Below are 19,685 nucleotides of genomic sequence, written 5' to 3' on the forward strand. Positions count from 1 at the left end.
TGGATATTGTGTCGGACGAAGAGAAATCACACCCGTGATAAGATGCTTATGATCCAAGCTTTACTAGCGGTTGAGCAAGACACCTCTCCTCAAGTATGGCTAGCAAGCCTAAGAAAATGAGCTTCCCTCTACCCTTCTCTTGCATGGCCTTTGCACCCGACTGAGCTTTGTTGCCACCGCACGTCGGAAGGCACGCATTCTTTCCAGTACTTAATGGCCTTTGCACCCGACTGAGCCTTGTTGCCATTGCACGTCGGAAGGCATGCACCCAACGCTCAATGGCCATTGCACCCCATGGGGACTCTGCCCATTGCACGCGGGATGGCATTGAGTGTTACTCCCACTTTGGTCCTCGATCGGATGGGCCATAATAATGGTCCAGCCTTGATCGGACTGATTCCCCTCGCTCATTTCTTATAAAATAAAAAAGGGGGAGATGTAAGGTGCGCCCGCACCCAGTAATGGCGACAGCGGCAACCGCTCCCGCGCGTGCACAGGCATAAGCTCTCCCAACGTGCCCCTCCCGAACAGGGGTATGCAAATGAAGTATTCTGGAGCTGCCCTCTCAGCCATGGGCATGCTAATGGGGCATGCTAATGAGGCATCCAGATACGACCTATGAGATATTGACACGACACATACACAGAGCTATTTAAGTGATGCGCTCGTGGGCATTCGGGGTCTTTCGCTTCAGCTTCAAGGGCGCTCCCAATAAAGCACGATTGAGAAGAATCCTGGTGTCTGTGTCGTTCCTGCTGGCGGGAGGGCGCGACAGCAGGTGACCTGATTTTGGCTCCTGGAGACTTTGCTCCACACCTTTGGTTCCCCACTGGGTCAGTCTTAATAGGGGCTGGTGCTCTGCAGCTCCAGGATCATTTTGAGGCAGTGTATGTATAGTCAGTTATGAGGTCTTTGGCTGGGCTTTGAATACCCTGGCCTTGGGCCCTGCGGCTTTGGGTCCTAGGCTCAAAACACCCTAGAGTGCCTGAACCCCTGTTGGCTTCCAGTAGTTATTTAGGCTTCTGCCTAATATAACCAGGCAGTGGGGTCTAGGTTCCCCCTGCCAGGGAGAGAGCAGCTAGTTGCCTTCTGATTGTTGTTGGTTGGCTAGATTTCTGCCCTATCTGTTCTAGCCTGTCCAGTCTTCTGAGAACATGTGAGTCCCTGCTAGGCTATGGAGCTTGGCTAGGCTGGGTCTGTTGTGATGAATTGTGCCAGGACAGTCCTCTGGTGCTGGCAGCTAGGATTCTGCCCAGCCCTGCTCAGACTGCACCACTGTGTCTGTATGCTACCAGGAGCCATGAGCCACAGGATCTGGGGATCACTGGGTAAGAGAGGTCTGCACAGTGCTGACCAGTCTGGACTAATGTCCCGTCATCCAACAACCCTGTGTGGCACCTGAGCTTTCTCTGGACTGGCACGGGGCAGGTGGGAGAGTGTGCTTATTTGTGTCCACTTCTGAGTTCCCTGAAGCTAGGTATTTTTATTTATCATAAAAAGTTATTATATTGAAACAACTGAAGCTGCCCTATAGTCCGTGTGGGATCTTTTCTTTCAAATGTATTTTAATATGTGGTTCTGTCTCTGTCTGAAGCGCTATGTGATCCTGTGTGATTCAAAGGAGCATGGCCACTGTGCTTTTTACATTTTTGCCTGAGGAAAGTCTAAATGAACTCACTAAATCTTCTATGTTTCAATGAGTTGAGAATTAGCCCCAGACTTTGGCACTATCAACCATAGATTATGTCACTAAATCTCTACCTGGAGAGGAGCCTTGTGTCTTACCAGAATTAGCTTATTGTGCCCCTGAGAAACATTTTATGTTGAATTACAAAATTAGCAGATCTCTGGAAAAGAAAGGAATTGCACCTAGCAGCTTAGGAAGATGAGAAGAATTCTGTCTGCACACAAAACCTGGTATTTTCTGCACTGGAGTGAGTGAGGGTATTTTGTTACTATATAAAATACAAACGGGGAGACTTCTCTTCATTCCCTGAGAATTCCTGACATACCTTCCCTATGCACATAGCCTGAGGATAGAAAGGGGGGGATCTGTTTTGATGGTGAGATCATTATCCCCTTAATCACTATTATTCACAGATGGACCAGCCTGTCCTTCACCACCATACTACTAATCTCTCCCAGCCTCGTTTCCTCAGACACTGTGTTATTAGGAATGACATCACAGCACAGAAGATGCCAACATTCTAGTGCACAATGATATGTCTGAAAATATTGCCTAAGAGACAGTCCATGAAATTGTGTTTGGGGGCCAGGTCAGTGACTTAAGAAAAGGGATGAATTCAATAAATGATATTTTATTATACAAAGAAATGACATCATAACTGAAATCCTGAAGCTGAAGGTGGTAATACTTTAATGACTGGTTAGGAATTAAATAAGAAGCAAGCCATATAGTGCCATTTCATTCTCTGTATCATAGGGGAATGAAATCTGGATACAAACAAGTTGTTACCACATCGTATTAGGGAAAATGAAATATAAGCTGCATATAACACCATTCATAATAATCAAGATCATATCATAATGTGCTAACATTTAAAAGGAAATATTACATTCTATGCACTTATATGTACATTATCTTTTACCTACATTTTACAGTTATAATATGTATGTTAAAATGGATTAAATAATTTACCATAGTCGGGGATAAACCTTTAAGATTGTTATGGATAAATTTGAATTTAAGCAAGCAAATACAGCCTATGCATTCAAGAAATTAATATTTTTAAGTAATTCTATGAAGTAATAAGAGACTAAAGTCAATGCTGTTTCTTAATTAAAAATAAATTTCATAAAGTACTGCTTCTTCATCACCCTGACATTCATGATCTTTTTTCAGTGGTACTCGATTTAATTTGATTAATGTTAATTTTAAAATTGAATGAAATGTTATCAATTTAAACAAATCACAATGCTTAACTATTAATGAATATTCAAAGGTTAAATAAATCATAAAACTTAAGTATTAATGATGATGTAAAGCATGTGAAAGGTTGAATCCTTCAATACAATTGACTATACTTTCTCATAGAAAACTATACCAAAATTTCACACTGACAAGAAATGTTACACCTCCAATGTGCTATAGTTTCTTTCACTGTCAATTTATTAATTTTATTTTAAGTGAAAAATACAAAATTAATTATCTTTCTATTCATTTATATTTTTGAAAGATTAATACTTCTTGAGTATCACTCTTTTCATGTTTTTGTGTCAATAGTAAGCAATATCCTCTGCATATGAAGAGAAGTGAGAAATTTCAAAAAATTAAACTTAAAATTAGTACATATGAAGTTATCATATATATTATACTAGAAGAATTTAAAGCACTAAATATTATCACAGATTATGTTTTTTCTCAATCCAAAATGCAAATTCTTTGGGAAGAATTTCATGAAGTCATGAAAGTTTCTTTAATTTGTGATTTTTCCTACACCTCTAAGAATTGATACATCCACCATATTTTATTAAAGCCCTGATGCATACTAACACTAATAGTTGTTTTTACACCTGTGTTTGGTGGAAGTTGAGGTTACCATAGCACAAAGAAGAAAGTACACAGATTCCCTAGCTATCTCCTGTCCCTACACAACATAACTTGGTCAGCTATCAACATCCCTCATGAGAGTAAAATTCCATGAACTCAAATTGATGCATCAAAACCACCAATACTCTCTCTAATGTCAGGATTTATTCTTGTCACTGGATCTCCACAGGCATAAAGATACGTATTTCCCCACAGCCCTACCTCAATAGGATGGAAGGGCTTGAAAAAGGGTGGATGCAAGAACTACGAGGGAGGAATGAGTCAGGCACCAGGATCTGGAGGAGTTTTACAGCCTGACTGACTTGCAGAGTGCTTCTTTGTTTATACAAAATCCAGTAGGCAGGGATAGATGCATGGTGTTCCAAAACATAGATTATATCATTTTTGTGCCCAAACCCATGTTTTAACTTCTGCTTGGTCATAATTTAAGTCATCATTGATGAAACAGAATTATCTTTTATAATCATTTTTTCCTCATCAACCCTATAAGCCAACTTATAGCAATATTGAACTTTCAAGGGCATATTTTGTCAAAATATGACAGCCTGTTCTCAGGCTTGTAACTCTTGCAGTTTCAAGGGCACTAGACAGAAAGAAAATCTCCAAGCGAGCCTGGGCAGATTGTTATATCCCAAGCAGGGTATCATCAACTTTTAATAGTCAGAAAGAAAATTGTCACTAGGCCCAATAAAAATCTTCAGGCCATAGTTGCTTCAGTTATTATTCAATTTCTTCCATAATACAATATTCTATTTTATATATTTGTAGTTTTTTATATACCTAATCTTAGTATTCTTTGTTCCCTGGTCATATACATACGTAGTGACCCTGTATGAGTTAATCTTTTCTTAGAAAGGGAGGTCTTATTCTTTTATCACTTACTCACATCATTCTTTGTCTTCCTTTATAAGAAAGAGGCCAACTTCTCTGGCGTACAGAATATTGTTTACCTTTTTAAATTTGCTTTGACTATCTTGTTCCTGAGTAAGGAACATCCAGAGAAGATGTGTCAAAGAGTATCTTTTACTCAGAGCCTCATAAGGAGGTCTCTGGAAGAATTATTTGAGTCACAGCCTCCAGGGCATAAAGAAGACCTTCAAATAGGGCCAGATAAAGCTATCTCCCTAAAATTGGGAGGGTTAGCATGGTCAGTACATTCTGGTGGAAAGCTTAAAAGCAGTACTCTCGGGAAAGGGCATAAATGATTCATGCGAAAATTTCCATCGATCTAATAACCCCAAGTTGTACAAATAATAAAAGCCCTCCAAGCATGCCAAGGCCAAAAAGTAGGGAGCCTTATCACAGTGACTGCCTCACTCAGCTCATCTATGCTGGAGCTTTGTCAAGTGGCTACGCTGGCTTTATGGCTTTTGCTGTTCCCATTAGATATGATACAGTGACAGCTCATCAGCTTTCAAAATGTTCATAAGCTTTACTCTTTAAACAATTTCTCAGATCCTCTATTTTATGCCTATTAATATCATTAATAATCTAACAATAAATCTAAAGAGATTCTATGGAAGACTCAATCTTTTTTGTATAGCTGTTTCTTCCAGGGAAGCACCATCAGTGTTATTAATTTTTATTAACATTAGCTTTTGTTACATTATTGGGGACCTGGAACTTTGTCAAACAGCACCCCCATAACTCTTGGCCTTGCCTGGTATTTATCACTCTAGTACCACACAGAGTATTAGTACTTTGCGGTACCTCTCAATATGTCCTTCTACCCAAGCTCTGTTAAAGAAATAATGTCTTCTGTTTCTCCAGTTTTGTTCATTGTTGAAACATAGTACACTTACATTTATATAGTATATCATCTTGTCAGACTGAATTACTATACTTATTAATTTGCATTTAATTACCCTGCATGTCAACTCCTAACTTAATAGTTCCTTTATTTGGGGTCTAAATATTATTCCAGTAACAAGTTTATCCATTCATGCTCAGAAACATAACTAGGTTTCTTACAAACATTGACAATTATGCATAAATTTGGCAACTTAACATTATAAAATCTATGTGAAAGTTCATGTGGATATAAACCATTTTGATAGGAACCAAGCTATGAAATTACATTATTTTACAAAGTATATTTTTATTTAATTTTGCAATGCATAGCCAGCATGACTTCTAAACTTGTTGCACCATTTTGCATTCCCACTAATAGCAAAAATCCCTGTGACATTTTATGTGCCCTTGTTCCATATTTGGGCTTCTCAAATTGTCTTTAAATATTTTAAGATATGGCACTAAGCATCATGTTGTATGTATATATGCTCTGTTCTCTCTCTTCCTGTGTGTGTGTGTGTGTGTGTGTGTGTGTGTGTGTGTGTGTTTCTCCTGCCTTTAGAGAAATGTTAATATGTGCAGTGCAGACAAAAGCACATAATCCTTTGAGATTAAGAGTCATTTGGTTGATGTCAAGCCTTGTCTTTAGGAAACACATGATTATAAATATGTTAAAGTGTTAAAATAAAATGCCATTATAGTTGACGCATTATATTAAGAACTCTCTCAATATTATTTTCCCACCGAGCTAATGTCTCTTTTTACCATCAAAGATTCATGTGAATTTATTTTTTACTAATGCTATTCTTTTATTCTATTGTCTATTTCTCCATTCCCGCCTTAGTTTCATGCTACATTGTCTATAAGAGTATATATACTGCTGGTGTTATGAGTGCATTGCCAGGCATAATATTCTCATTCTTTATATTTCATTTATTTGTATATGTCTCTTTGTGTGTGCATGTGTTCATTCTATAAACTTTGTGCCTGTGAATACTAGAAATATCCAGAAACCCTGAGACTGGAGTTACAAGTCATTATGAGCTACCTTGTATGGGTACTGAAAACTGAACATGAGTCCTTTGATAGAGCACTCCACAAATGAGTCTTCTATACAGACCGTCTAATCCTTTTTGTTGTGTGTTATCACATTTTATTCATTTCCTTATGTGTGGGGCATGGGCTTATGTTTCACAGCATATCTGTGTAAGTCAGAGAATAATTTGACAAAAGTTGATTCTCTATTTCTATCAGGTAGGTCCCAGGATGGAATTTGGGTCATTGGATTTCATGCAAAGTGTCACTATTCTTTGAGCTACTTGCCAGCCCCATTTTTGCTTTCCATTTTATTTACTTACTTTCCTAACTAGTGCCTCAACTGCTATATCATTTAAGAAAGTGATATCCATCTTACCACAACCATGAACAGTCAAGAGTCTCAATAAAGCATGGGTGGTTTTGGACCTTTTTTCTAGCTATGATGGAATATTCAATGGCCTAAAGTTATAAAGGTAGCCATAGTTGTTGTGTACTCATGATTGCAACAACCATGTCATGTCTAAGTATCACTCTTTTTCCTGCCCCTGATCTGAAGCCTGGGTAGACAACAGTCAGCCATTAACATATAAAAGTCTATACATTAACTATTTACCTTCTTCCATGGGAAATAAGGTTTTACATAAAAGGCTGAGAGCGATTGATGGGTATAAACATAAATATTTAGAAGGAGATTTGATAATAAACACACTTAAGGAAACAATGGTAGGGCATTACTCCTTTAAGCACAAAATCTCCCTGTCCATAGGTTTTATAGAACCCTTACAGTTACAGATAGGTATACCCTCCTAGAAGCATGCCTCCCATCATATATTTCCTGCTAAGTATTGTAGCAAGTATTGTTGACAACTGTGTGAAACTTTTCATGAGTTTTCTCCTTTATCTGTGTGAAGAGCACCTCCAGGGCATCTCCAGATACATTCCAACTTCATATCTCTGTGACCTATAACCAAAGTATATACCGGTTGACATATTTTCAAACATGTAGAGTTACATATTCATAGGAATAATGAAATGTCAAGCCATTGAATCTTTCTTGTAATTATTTTTTTTAATATTTTATTTAATTTTAATGTGCCTTAGTATGAGAGTGTCAGATCTTGGAGATATAGACAGTTGTGAGCGGCCATGTGGGTGCTGGGAATTGAACCCGGGTCCTTTGGAAGAGCAGGCAGTGCTCTTAACCACTGAGCCATCTCTCCAGCCTTCTTGTAATTATTTTATTATGGTAATATTCCAATGGAATTCAATGGGACACATGGAACTCTTTATTCTTCAAATATCCATTATATATAATTATATTTTTGCCACTAGAGTCAATGCTGTCATTAATTTCAGGTGTTTATTGCTTTTCACTTAGTTTACCTATGATATAATTGTCTACTGTTAATTGAAGGTTATGTATATTTTTACTAATGATATTTATTTGCCTATTAGTCTCTACTGTTTGTTGAATTTTATCCTGCCGCCCAAAATTCACGAATAGATGGCCTGATTTGTGGTTCTTTGAGTATCTATTTTTTTAAAAATTGAATAGTTGCAGATGCAATTAATTAAGATGAGGATATATTTGGGTAGTACATGCTCCTAGTCCAATATAACTAATTTTCTTATGCAAAGATAGGAAAAGTTTGTAGGCAGATACAGAAATGCACAAAGATTAAATTATGGTGCTTACACAAAAGCCTGATGCTCTGAGAGATGCCTACAACAGAGCCAGCCCAGAGTCTTGCGAATGAGCACAGCCCTTCTAACACTAGATTTTAGATCTATGGCCTCCAGAATTGTGGGATCATAGATTTCTGTGGCTGTAGAGGGAAAAATGAATATTCTTCAGTCCTATGAAAGGAAGGTAGCAGAGTGTAGTCTGTGCTAATAGATCCTAATTTATTTATTTACTTAACATGTGCTTTTTAACATTTTCATACAATAAATTTTGGTCATACTTTTTTCTCTTCCCACATCTCCCATGATATCCACCCTCCCTACCCGCCTCACTTTTTAATTTCTGTCTTTTCTTTTTAAATATATTTACTTACATTTTTCCATGAAATATAATTTGGTCATATTCTTTCTCTTCACACAACTCCTCTTAGATCCTCGCCACCACCACCTCACTCTCCTTGTTTCCCTCTCTCTCTTTCTCAAAAAAACTACAGATTCCCACTAACTAAAAGAAGAAAAAAAGAAAAGAAAAGAAAGAAAAGAATCACACACACACAAAAAAGTATTGGTTCATTTTGTTTTCTCCAACTACTTCTGTACACGGTGCTGGCCTGTAGTGTAAGTTAATATATCCAATAACACCACTTTGGACAAAATTAATTTTCCATTTCTTTACAAGCGTCATTTTTAAATAGCTTCTCTATTAAGGCAGGATTTCATATCCACTTTCCTTTCTCCATGCTAGGAATTTGTCTGGTTTGAACTTGAACAGATTTGTCTTTGCTTTCATAATTTCTGTGAGTTCTTATGTGTGTCAGTTCAGTTGTTAATGAAATATGGTTTCTTCTTTACATCTGAGTTTTAAAAACTTGCCAGCTCCTCTTTCAAATAAGAATCCTGATCCTTAACAGAAATAATTTGATAAAGACATCCTATTTTGGCCTTGGTGCTCCAAAGTTTCTAATACTCTGCATGTTGCCCAGTTGATGTGTTAGGTAGGTACCATTGCATTGCAAGAAGGAGCTTTTCTGATGATGTTGAGAGGCACATTTGTCTATGGATATGGCAATGTACAGCTAGTAAGAGATTAAGGAAGGAGAAAAAGTATATAGTGTTATAATGAAACAAAGGGCAACCAATTATAGGAGGATTTAATGTAAGGGATGGGAATGTAGCATAAAGGAAGGAACATGAGAAGACACGATTAACACTAAGCCCTTTAAAGAGCCACATGAGAACTTGGTACTGTAAAATGCTTCTTTCTATCTCTTAAAAAAATATTAACAAAAAGAAAAGCCAAAAAAGCATAAACACACATCCCCACACACAATGACACAAAGTAGTTTCACTGGATATAGTAACTACATTTGAGGGCAGGCCCCATGTCCAAGAATAGTTGGCTAAAACAAAATGGACCACTGTTTTTTGTGAGCTTTTTTGGTCAGTGGGAGTTTGGGGTTTGTTTGTTGTTATGGAGAGACAGAGAGAGAGAGAGAGAGAGAGAGAGAGAGAGAGAGAGAGAGAGAGAGAGAGAGAGAGAAATTAGGATGGTGATGAGAATCTAAGACAAGTTGTATGAGGGGAAGGAATATGAACAAAATATATTGTAGGAAAAAATATAACTAAAAATAATTAAAATGAAAAGAAAAAAGAAGAAATGATGAGGGTGGGCAGGGTGAATCTGGTAGGATCCACAGGAGAAGATAAAAGAGGAGGAGGAGGTGATGGTCTGTTTTGGATTACCTAACAGTTCCTGAGCATGTAGTCAGTCCTGGAATAAGGTTGATATATCCAGTGTCACTCCTTTGAAGAAAACTCGTCTTCCCTCTCCTATCTATTGCAAATAGCTGGTTGGAAAGGGATGGTATGAGCACTTCCATTTCTCAATGGTTTTTCTGTGCTTTCAATTTGTACAGGTCTCGTCACATTCTATCACAGTCTCTATGAGTTCAAGTATTCATACAATCTGTTTTGTATGAGAATTGTTGTTTCTTCAGTGCCATCCACCACCTCTGACTCTAACAATCCTTCTGCCTCATTCTCCATGGGCATCTTTGAGCCTTCAAGGTATGGGTGTGATTTGACATCTCATTTATGGCAGAATGCTTCAAATTCTCTCACTCTCTATTTGTTGTCTAGTACTCAGGGACACTGTGTTCTTTACTATCTCCTTTAAGAAGAATCTCTGATGAGGGCTCAGATATACACCAGTTAATGGGTATAACAATGTGTGCTTAGGGGTCATTTTTTGCTGTACTCATTTAGCAAAATAACAATAGTAAATGAGTTTCACTTAGGTCCCATTCTTAAGTTCTTGGCTTCCTTAACAGTGTCTCTGGGGGGGAGGCACTCTTCCACCAGCAACTGACCCCAGCCTATCAAGTTTCATCAGAACTGCCTGCATCTTCTTCCTCTGTGGCCTAAAAGAGATGTACAAGGTAATATCTAGCTGATGAGATATAAGGGAGGAAGAAAATGAAACCTTCTGGGTATCAGTTCTGTGGGGCAAATCTTCTGGCATAATTCTCAGGAGTCTAGCAGATCCTCTATCCTACAGAAGAAGCTGCACCATCCATGGACTGAACCTGGACCTCTGATGTCTCTCACTCCGTTTACCTATTCTCCTTCTAATCCTTATGGATGGTTCTTTTTGCAATATAATACCAGAGTCATGGAGGCTGTCTTCTTTTGGGGGAAGGGGCTGAAACTCTCTCTCTCTCTCTCTCTCTCTCTCTCTCTCTCTCTCTCTCTCTCTCTCTCTCTCTCTCTCTCTCTCAGTATATCTAAGATCTTGATCAGTTTGTAGAGACAAGGTCTCAGTGGGATCAAGCCACCCAAGACTGCTTTCACCTTGGGTCCAGCCTAAGACAAGCTTACATTCTCTCCACACAGAACTCACTATGTGATTTCAAACTCTAATGTAGAAAAACTGTTTTTACTTGAAATAATTCTGACCCTGGGAAAAATCACAGTGAAATCGGGCTGGCAATATGTTTTTGTCCCCATGCTCCAAATCTTTATTTCTCCCCTCTCCCTTGCCATGTACGTTAAAAGGCACTAACGATCATAATGCTACCAATGCTGCATTTATGTTTAATATTCCCAGTGAAATAGCATTAGACATAAATTATCCATGAGATAGAGAGATGTGATGAAGATGGAGGTGCATAAGTAAGTTTCAAAGTCTACTATTCCCTACATAATGAAAAGACAATGCATTAATATTATGCAATGTAAAGTATAAGTAATGTTTTTTCTTTAATAGATGTATAATTAATCATTCCAAACTGTAGTGTATCAACTTTTCAGCCAACCTGTGTAGATCCTGTCTGCTGTACCTGACATCTGAAGACCTGAAAGAATGGGGTGGACTGTAGACTAATGCTGTAGATAATCTTCCTTCAGTGTCCATTTATACATGAATGTAACAAAGAAACCAAGGACCCAAGGAAAGTTGTTTGGGATCGGTCAGAAAAACATGTAAATAAATGTCAGTAAATAAACACTAAATATTAACAGGGAAGCCCTTTACCAGAACTTTCTCAGGACAGACCAATTTAAACAGAATTGCCTGGCCCATAACAATAGATTATATCTGGAAAAGCACAAAAGCAAGGCAGAAGACCATATCCAGATTCAAGGTATACTGACCAGATTGGGTTTTATAGCTATGTTCCAATGCTGAACAAGAATAAACATGTCATATAAACTGAATATAAATGTTTAAAACAGAAAGCAAAAAAAATTCACATTCAAGAACAACTCAGGGTACAATGTGTAAAAAGATCCTCTGCCTTTTTCCTAGAGCATCTCTCACAGTTCTCCCAAGGCATTGTTCCTTTGACTGTGTTCCGATAATAATGACGGAAAATAATTGTAGTATATTCTTACAAATTGACAGTAGAGGCAAGGTTTTGTGTAGGCAGTCTGTCTCACTCAATATCAGGACAGATTCGTGGCTGTGGTAGACTCAGGGGACATATTTGGCATGCGTTCACATAACTGGCAGCTGAGATGCTAAGAACTGGGGGTTTTAGATTCCTACCACTGAATACCTCTATACAGCTTTGTCTGTGGTCTCTATAGTACAGCAGCTTCAGGAAACCCAACTTCTTAACCTTGGAGTAATCCAGCTTGGGGGAGGGGGCGTGTGTGGAGACAGACAGATAAAACAAATAGAGAGAAGAGTTAAAGTTTAACCTCTTTCATCAAATAGCCATACACTATGACCTCAGCAACATTGTATTCATCAAAGGAATCACAAAAGGCCCCACTAATTTATTAGGAGAACAAGATCAGCACCATCTCTTACCATATTCTGACAGGGTTTTTTTTAATAATATAGGAAATTTTACCATAGATACTTTAAAAGCTATGCTCTGCTTCATATTTCAAGTTAGTTACTTGTCTTACTCTGTGTCCAATGCAACAGGAGCTTCTGTGTAGTACACCTCATGGAAGCAAAGTGAACACATGGTACTATGACAATTTAGGTTGTGTGTCAAGAGGGTACATTCTCTGAATTGAACCTATAGACTGCAGTTAGTGTGTCTAGTGTGTCATCTGTTGGTTTGGGTTTTTTAAATATTATTATAATCCTTATTAAATTGTTGCTGCATTTCCACAAATGAATTGATCATTTTACATGGCAATTGAGCGTGAGAGTGAGTGATTGTGTCAGACTAGCTCATTGGAAGGAAGAGAGCTCAGAGGTTGCCTCAGATTCATTTAATAGGAGCTGAGCAGAATGACACACTTACTTTGGCTCCTGGCTTTTGTTTATGTCACATTCTGCTAAAACTCAGTTCCCTGTTTCCTCGTACTTCTCAAGCGTGAATATTAGGTAGTGAAGAGGATCGATTAAGAAGTTCAAATGGGAAATAAGAAACTTCTTATATGACAGCTTGGGGCGGGCTTTGAAGTTCATAGCTAGGGGCAGTTAGGGAACTACAGATTTAAGCTATTTGTAATGAAAGGAATGGTTTTCGTTTCACCAGCTAAACGAAATTCTTGCCTATAGAAATAGTTTTGCTACAGAGCTAGTGTCATGATGTAAAAACTTAACTTTTTCTTACTTTCATCTTCAGTATCTTCTAGAGTTGAATCTGGGAAAAATTTTATACATCATAAAATACAACCTATGTTATATAATCTAGTGTCCTTGTCAAAAAGTCAACTTTAGTCAATAGAGTTATGAATCTATACTAAAACAATGAATGGAACACAATATATTACAAGATAATTTATGCAATTTATGTGCTTAAGAGAATCCAAATAGTTACTACAACCAACTTTGATAGTGTTGGGAGGAAGCAGTATTTGTAAAATGGAGAGTACAATTATATTCCATAGGCCACTCAAAGTCTGTGTCCTTCAGCCAATTATTTAATTAACCTCCTCATCTATAAAACAAAAGAGTTAACTTCCTTATTTTTACTGTGAAGACACAATGGGATATTTTATTGAAACTACTTTGAATGGTGCTAAAAATGGTGCACAATTCAAGGGCTTCATAACTAATCCTGGTTTGGCTGAATGTTTTCTTTTCTCTATCAACCTTTATTCACACTTTGGGAGAAAATATCGCCATCAAGCAAAGAATGCTGCAATCTAAGTACTTGGAATATTGGCAGCAGAAAGTTGATTTTAAGGTCACCCAGGAATGTAGCTTCCTTGGTATAGTACTTGATTAGCCTTCAGGAAGATGTAGTTTAAATCCCAGTACCATAAAATGTGAGTAACTGGGTGTGTAGGATGAGACTTTCAAGGTCATCTTCAGGGACTCAGTGAGTGCAAGGCCAACCTATACTAGGGGGTTACTTGCCCATTGCCCTGCTCCCTAGTATTGCAGAGATTAGATCTGGATTTTCATTTTTAAGAAGCATTAAAAAAAATCAATCTTCATAGGTTAGTGAAACATTGAGTGAATTGTAAATCACTTTGCTGGAATTCTCTTGTGTAATTTGTCCATTTATTTAAGACGGCACTAGCTTAACAGCATCTCTGTGCTGCCTGACCAAACTGGTATGTAGAATATGAAAGGCAAGAATAATTAAACACGTATGAAAAAATATTACGATGAACTTGATGCGGTGTGTTCTACATCGTTTTACACTATAGCAACTACGTTTGATTAGTAAATAAATGTAATAAAACCATTACTTTTAAAATATGAACAAACACCTTACATATTAGTGAGTAACCAAAATAAAATATGAACTATCTCATAAAATATTAATCACATAGAAATATGAACATTTGCCTTGGAACCTATGTTATTAACCAGTACTCAGGAAATAGTATTATTTTAAGTGCAATTAGTATAATAAAGAAAGCATAGCAATATCTCAAAATGAAACAATAGATACAAGATAAATCTAAATCTGTTATATTATAATCATTTGTACAATAAAAATGTGGAAGAAAATAAGAAATATTAATAATTGAATTTCTCCTAAAATTGCTAAGCCAGTTCTAAGAATAATAAATCTAATTAATTAAAAATAATAGTAAAAGGTAGCAAAATAAAACTCTAAAGTTGTTATAATTGTTATAACTTATTTTTAGGATATGATTATATGAAAAATGAGTGTGTTTTTATAGACATTACTCTTTTCAAATATTTTCAGTATAGAAGTGATTGGTTCAAATGATTAGGAAACCATTACAGCAGAAAGATCCAAAAAATATCTAAACCTAAGTTTGACACTTTATAAAGCTCCTCATTTAATATTTTTATAAAAGAAATTGCCAGGAAAGGCCAGGATATAGACATTTTGAAAGAATGTAAATAAAAGTGAGTCAGGCAACACATCCTTACTCTGGGGTGATGAGCACTTCTACATAACTCCTCATATAAATGTTTCTCAGAAGCCTGAAAATTTACTCTTTTAAAACACACACACCATTCTCAGACAAGTTTAATAGCTATTTGTCTAGCATCTGCTTGGAGTTAGCATCATTGGTCAAGATAAATTATGACAGTTTTAGTAAATACAGACTCCACATACATATGAAAATATTTGAATGAAATTTAAACTACACTTCTGAGACTGAGTTACTATGCTGCAATATTGACTGTTCCAAAGTTTGTGTTTCTTACCAATTAGACTTAGTAAAGCAAATATGACAGTCATGAAAGAGAATATGTAAATGAACTCTTCGTGTAAATGTGAGCTCGATTAAAATTAAAAATCAATAAATAAAGCTCAAACAACTATGGAGGTGATGTCACAGAAAGAAAACATCACTGTAAATGAATTTATGAATTAATGAATGAACTGTCTCCTAAGTCTCGATTTTTCTCTTGCTAGGCCAAGTTGACTAATTATAAACCTCACAGACTACAGAGGAACAAATGAGTTAACATAGCAGGTATGTCTGGACTATTTCACACGATCTAAAGGGGTTCAGTGGGCACATATCCCAAGATTTACAATTGGTTATTAAGATAATTAAATGGTAGCGTATATTCTACCCTACTAATATATAATAGTATTTTATACCATTCTATGAGGATAATTCCCGGAAACAATTCAACGGCTATAGGAATTTGGTGCAAAATCCTTAGTCATGACCTTGTAAGTCATCAAAAATTAAATTGTAAATATGAATAGGTTCTTATCCACTACAGTTATTTATATAAGGCATAATCAAAGGCAGACTATCAGCTATTTACAATAACTCATCAGAAAACAGTAAAGCTGACAGAACTCAGGTGGTTATTTATTATGGATAAATTTAATGTATGTGTCAAGGAAAATCTCCAATTAAACAAGGTAGCTGTAATGTATAACATTGATTTTTTTTTCACCCATTGAAATAGATAATTCACTTACGTATAACTTTGTAGCTCATAAATGCTTGGAAACATTAAGCTAAATATAATCTCTGAAATACTGGCCATGAACTATCTCTCAGAATTCTAACAAGAAGTCCTTTATCCTTCAAAGGACTTCACTGTGTTTCACAAGTCTCCTCTTCGTCTAATGTGATGATCCTTTAAAAAATCCAGATGTGGCTATGGAAAGAAGAGTTCAGTTTGATTGCATCAATCATGAACATAGCCTTGGTGTCATCTCTTACTATAACTTCAGGGGCTACTACTGAATTATAAGGTGAAAAAATTGACATGCTATCTCTATTAACCTTAGAGGAGCCAGATGACTCCTTGTTTGTGAATCTATCTAATTGCTAATCTATAATCCTTTTAATATGTTATGTTTTCTGATTGATCTATTGCCAGCTGACCTAACACTGCCCACAGCTATATTAATCCTATTATTTACATATTATTACAGAGTATCACTGATACTACTTAATAAATTCTGAAAAGTTGGCCTGCTAGACTCCAATATTAATGATAATTACACTAGTGTTCATTCTTTTACTTTTAGTTATAATGTGCATGATTGTATTAATTGTACTCAGTATAGTTCAACATTTCTCTTTTCCTTAGTTATCTTGGCACTGATAGCTTGTGTTTGTATAGGACACATTTTAGTTATGTCATTACCATATATATTGTTTTGATCCATCTGCAGGGTAAATCAGTTCACAAGGTAAAATGCTGTAATATATTTAGAGAATCAGTCTTGCGGCAAGGTAAACTATGGGATATGTAGAACAAAGTTAGGTTTATCAGGACTTGATAGATTATTCTGGCAAAAGGTCTGCATTTTGAGTTCCTGATATATTCACAGTACTACTAATCCCCTAACAGGATGGATAAGTCTGTTTTGAATGATAAGCTTACTTGTTAAGGGAAGTACATTTTCTTTTGAATTAATCACTCTGTATGAAATGGAAAGTATCATCAGCTGGAAAAACTATGATACCTTATCATCAGCTGTAGACGGAGGACTGGCTGAGGAGAAGTAATGGGTTTCAAACTCCATCACAACATATTGACAATGATAATTCTCTAGTTCATAAAAAAAATCTTAAGATAATTTATATTTTAAAAAAATGAATGTCTAATTGATAATTCTATTGCACTTAGTGAAATGGGAAATCTCTGGGTTTCCCTGGTGGTAAAGAATCCTAGGAACAGAGCGTGCAGCTTGGTTCAGTGGTTAGAGCCCACTAAAGGAAAGCAAATTCTGATAAAAATCATGGCAGTATCGAGGGTCCGTGCATGTTAGAAGGCAGTCAGTGACTAATATGTCCACTCATGGCCACTTCCCCATGGCACTGCACCCCACCTATTGCAAAATTTCTCAAGTACTACCAGTTCCCCAATCTAAAGCCCACTGTCCTCTGATGCACACACTTACTTGCCCCTTAGACTAATTGTTATGGCGGTATATTTAGCTACAGTGCTCTTGTGTAGATTTATATTATATTTTCTAGTCTCATCTACCTCCTTGTTAACAGAAATACCACCAACTGTTTTTCCTCCCAGGTGAAGAGGCCAGAAAATATAAGATGCTCAGCTAAATGAAATTTTAATAGTATATGCTGTGAATTACATACAGCATTGCTATACAATGGCCCTACGATTGACTTCAAATTTCAATTCAACTTACTACTGGTATTTTTCTCTAGTAAGTCTGATAGGGACTTGAAAGCTTTAGAAAAAGTGTGGGAGAACAAACTAACTGTGTTCAGCTATGGTTTTCTTGTAATAGCTCAACCATGAGTAAGATTTCTCTAAAGACTTGGTTATGTGAATAATAATATGAAAATTATTAGTCTTAATATTTCATCATTCTGGTGGACATTTGATTTATGTCTCTCCGACATTATTTTTTAATTTTTACTTTGGACCAATATTATGTAAGCCAGCCTTTTTGAACATACTTTTAAAAGAAAGACCACATAGAAAAGTAAAGACTTATTGGATTAAATAAAACCTTTCTCCACACAGGTGCAATCTTCGAAACAGCACGAGAATGGGGGATTTTACACAGCAAAGTAAAAGCACTTAGAATTGAAACTCAAACCAACTAAAATAAATGCACTCTTCAATTGTGACCTTTCTACCCCCAAATGCATTTTAAACCGTAGGTTGCTTTTCTTTTTATAGTGTAGAGCTGCATGTAATCGCACAGGAGAAGAGAAAGTGCACACATGCAGTGAGTGATGAGGGAACATGCCAGGGCCACAGGGCCCACTCCAGCTCTAATTCTTTCCCCATGCAGATCTTCCACTGAAACCAGAAGTTGATCTATACCACACAGTTAGTTTTAAAAAGGCAAACGGGTGTTTACAAATGCACGCTTTGGAATGTTATACTTGTTCAATTTTGTGGTTGTGCACAAGGAGCAGTGGCATAGGGTTATACTGAATTCCACGCTTCTTTTAAATATTAAATTTCCAGCATCTTCACAAATAATAACTAATTTTTTCCTCACTTATTCATTCATGTTTGTCTGTCTTGCTGGAATAAATTACTTTAAGTCCTAAAAACATCCAAGTACACGTTGCCTTTCTATCTCTACTGCACCCATCCTTTAAAAGTGTTTTCATGGTCGCTGTTGATTTTCGTTGATTTATTACATTTCCCAAGTCCCTATGGTGAAGTGATTTTTATTTTTCACTAAATAATCAAAACTTTTCACTAGAAAATTAAGTTATGGCAAGCCTTACTTCCAACTCATTACAGATATCATCAAATTCTATAATGTTTATAACATACTGCAACTTCCTACAAATGTTGCTAATCTACGTAACCATTTCTAAAAGAATTACGGAGATTTACAAAGATCAAACACCGACTTAGTAACAAAAAGAACAAACACCGAAGGTGTTTTGCTTGTTTTGTTTTGTTTTTTGTAAACTTAAATGTTAAACTATTTTGAAATAGAAAACAAAAGGTCAGTTCACTGGAAAGACAATTGGAAGAAGTTATAGCGGACTGTTAATTCAAGTTCTACTGTTAGAAACTCACAGAGGAGCCAGTGGGGTGGCTGGTCCTTAAAGGCATTTAGTTCCAGGTCTGCTGGCCTAAGTGGATTCTTAGAGGTCACATTCCAGAAGAAGAGAACTGGTTGTAGCTGGTTGTTCCCTAACTTCCATGAGTACACCATGGTACATGCACAATCACAGACACACAAACATCACACTCACAGACTCACACATTCACACACAAACACACAAACACAGGACACACACACAGAGAGAGAGAGAGAGAGAGAGAGAGAGAGAGAGATCACGAAAGAAAATAATTGAACACATTTTTTAAAACTTAAGTAACTTACTGAAAGACAACTTAGCAAGTTAAAAAAAAAAAACAGCACTGTATCTGTGCAAAACTTTATCTCATAATTTAAATTAGTATCCTTACCGATGTGAATGTTTCTTCATTGTACTGCTCTCACCTGCATGCAAAAAAAAACTCTGCCTTCAACACCCAGCACCACAGAAATAAAACAAAAACAAATAAAAGAGTGTGTATTCTTCCCAGGTAATGTGTGCTAAGAATTCTAAGAATAAAGTATCTTCTTGTTGCTTTTTGTACTTATGCATTTTTTCTGGTTTTTTATTTTGACACAGTTCACATTAACCTAAGGACCCTTAGCCAATTGAGTTTGACATGTGTAGACTACATCACTGTATATGCTCCAATCAAGATCCATATTTTCCTAACCATAGAAGGCTG

This window comes from Acomys russatus, chromosome 10 (genome assembly GCF_903995435.1).
Source record: "Acomys russatus chromosome 10, mAcoRus1.1, whole genome shotgun sequence".
NCBI classification, from domain to species: Eukaryota; Metazoa; Chordata; class Mammalia; order Rodentia; family Muridae; genus Acomys; species Acomys russatus.